This window comes from Arachis ipaensis, chromosome B10 (assembly GCF_059453495.1).
Source record: "Arachis ipaensis isolate K30076 ecotype BB chromosome B10, ASM5945349v1, whole genome shotgun sequence".
NCBI lineage: Eukaryota > Viridiplantae > Streptophyta > Magnoliopsida > Fabales > Fabaceae > Arachis > Arachis ipaensis.
Genome location: NC_142435.1, coordinates 101,227,812 through 101,231,064, shown reverse-complemented (window position 1 = coordinate 101,231,064; position 3,253 = coordinate 101,227,812). Strand labels below are relative to the sequence as shown.

The 3,253-nt window shown below is 41.4% G+C and overlaps 1 non-coding gene across 1 annotated transcript; it reads right to left on the bottom strand.

The window, feature by feature from the left end:
* Positions 1-1,591: 1,591 nt before the first annotated feature.
* LOC148581089 (small nucleolar RNA R71) lies at positions 1,592-1,695 on the bottom strand. The gene has a single exon (XR_015895873.1). It is a non-coding gene; the product is annotated as a small nucleolar RNA R71 (small nucleolar RNA).
* Positions 1,696-3,253: the final 1,558 nt, after the last annotated feature.

Genomic DNA, 3,253 nt, shown 5'->3' with positions numbered 1-3,253 from the left:
GAAAGCTTCTCGATTTAATTCCATTGGGTAGTTGTCTTGGGAAAGAAACTACCCATAATTGGAATCCTTCGGAACCTTGGGAAAGGAATGGAGGATTCATGCTAGAGAAGCTTTCTCACAGAGAATTGGATTGGGGTTTGGATGGATATTGTGACATGTAATCCTACCAAATTGTGGTTCATGAAACTGTGTGGTATAATCAGTGATCGAGCATCATCTCTTCTTATGAACATTTAAACCAATGGATTGGGAATTTGTTTGTTTTTAGAGAGAATTGGTGAGCCAAGGGATTGGGATCCAATCATATAAGATTGCCAAGCAAAATTCAATGAATGCATTGGTTGAGGAAGGGATAAAAGTTGTTTTGATTCGGAGATCTCAATATCTCCTAACACCCAATGAACTCCCCATTTCTGATTTACCACTTTCTCTTTACATTCTGCAATTAAATTCATGCAATCACCCCCATCCCTTTCAATTTCAGCAATTTAGCTTCTCGCTCTTTAATTCATGCAATTTTACATTCCGCAATTCTCATCTAAATCTTGATTCCGCTCAACTAGAACATACTTCTAATCCGAATTTCTCACTCAACCAATCCTTGTGGGATTCGACCTCACTCTATTGTGAGTTTTTACTTGACGATAACCGGTGCACTTGCCGGAAGGAATTTTGCCGATCGTGCAATTTCCTACATCGTAGCATAACAAGTTTATGCGCATCAAGTTTATGGCGCCGTTGCCGGGGATTGGTTTTCGATTGACAATTCTCAAATTGGAAGTTAACTAGATTGAGCATTTTTTTTGTTTTGATAATTTAGTTCAAGTTACTTGTTGAATTTTAACTTCTGCACTCTGTTACTTGTTTTCTTTCTTTATGCCTTTAAATTCAAGCAACTAACTCACTGACTCACTAACTATTTGAATTAATTCCTCAACTGCTCTAACCATACTCTTCCATTAACCAAGAGTATTTCACTTGTTTGGTGCCTGTGCTGTGTTCTTGTATGACAGGTAGGAGAGGAGAGACATCAACTCCTCCATATACCGAACCAGAGAGGACCCTTCATAGACTTAGAAGGGAAGCAAGAGGGAAGAGAGTACTGAGAGAAGAGGAATCTGAAGGAGAATCTGAGGACAATTTTGAGGAAGCTTTAGATCTCAACATGGATAGAGAAGTTCACAACCATGAGAGGGCTGATGGAAACAATGCCATTCCTGAGAGGAGGGTTCTTGGTTCATACATAAACCCAACCTCTGGGAATTGTGGTAGCAGCATTCAGAAACCACCCATTCAGGCCAACAATTTTGAACTCAAACCACAGCTAATATCACTTGTGGAGGATCATTGTTCATTTGGTGGGAGTGCTAATGAAGATCCAAACCAACATCTCACAAAATTCCTGAGAATTTGCGACACTGTGAAGTCCAATGGAGTCCAGGAAGATACCTATAAACTGCTCTTGTTCCCATTTTCACTTAGGGACAAGGCAGCTAAGTGGCTGGAATCATTCCCAAAGGGGAGCCTAACAACCTGGGATGAGGTGGAAAGCAAGTTTCTGGCACGTTTCTACCCCCCACAAAAGGTCAATAGGCTTCGATCTGAGGTTCAGACTTTTAGACAACAAGATGGTGAAACTCTCTACGAGGCATGGGAGAGATTCAAGGATTTGACAAGGAAATGCCCACCAGACATGTTCCATGACTGGGTGCAATTGCATATTTTCTATGATGGACTTTCTTATGAATCAAGGAAGGCTGTAGACCATTCATCAGGAGGTTCATTGAACAGGAAAAAGACTGTGGAAGAAGCCATTGAAGTGATTGAGACAGTGGCTGAGAATGAGTACTACTATGCTTCAGAGAGACACAACACTAAGGGAGTCATGGAGCTGAACCATGTTGATACAATTTTAGCCCAAAACAAGGTGTTTGCCAAGCAACTAGCAGAGCTCACCAGGAAATTAGAAACAAAGCAAGTGGCTGCAATACACACACAAGATCAAGAGGAAGTAAGCACTGAAGGAGGTGATTGGGAAGAGGCCAATTATGTAGGAAATCAACAAAGGCAACCATATGATCCACATTCCAACACTTACAACCCAGGCTGGAAAAATCACCCAAACTTTGGGTGGGGAAACCAGCAAAACCAACATAACAAGTCCACATACCAAAACTCCAACAAAAGATCATACCAAGCCACACAAAACACTTACTCCCAACCATCATATCATGGCCAAAATAATCAACCTACCCAACCTAATCCGAACCAACAATTTCAAGATCAATTAAACAGGATAGAAGGAATGCTGGCAAACATGGGTCAGGACATAAGTGAGTTGAAAAGCTTTAGGGATGATGTGAGATCTACCTTAAGGAACCATGGTGAAAAACTCAAGAGGATGGAGTCTCAAGTAGGAGAGCTATCTCAACAGGCCCCCAAGTCAACTGCAGTGTTCCCTAGTGACACAGAAAAGAATCCTAAAGGGGAACAAAAGGGAGTGAGATGGGAAGAATGCAAGGTCATCACCATATTGAAGGAAGTCTCAGAAGAAGAAGGAATCAGACCCTCAGAACAGGAGCCAGAAATCTTGAAGGAAGGTGTGGAAGAAGCTAAGCAGGAAAGTGAAAATGAGCAAGCCAAGGAACTGCAAAAAGGCATGCTGGAAACATACCAACCAAAAGCACCATTTCCTCAGAGGTTAGGAGGAGGAGAAAAAGGGAAAACCTATTCAAGGTTTTTAGAGACATTTAAGTCTCTCCATATCAATATTCCCTTTCTTGAGATTCTCCAGCAGATGCCTACACATATCAAGTATTTAAAGGAATTGCTGAGCAAGAAAAGAGTTTTGAAGGGAGGACAAACTGTAATAATGAACAAAGAATGCAGTGCCCTCATCAAGAAGGACATAGTCTCTAAGAAAACAGACCCAGGAAGTTTTCATATCCCCTGCATCATAGGAGAAACAAAAATTGACAGAGGATTCTGTGATCTAGGAGCTAGCATAAATGTGATGCCTCTGACTCTTATGAAGAGGCTACAACTGAATGAGGTGAGATCCACTGATGTAATCATACAACTGGCTGACAAAACTCAGAAGCAAGCTGAAGGGGTAGTTGAAAATGTGCTGGTGAAAGTGGGAAATTATTTCTTCCCCACAGACTTTGTCATTTTGGACATGGAGGAAAGCTACCTACAACCTATCATTCTGGGAAGGCCATTTCTAGCCACTGCTAGAGCGCTCATAGATGTA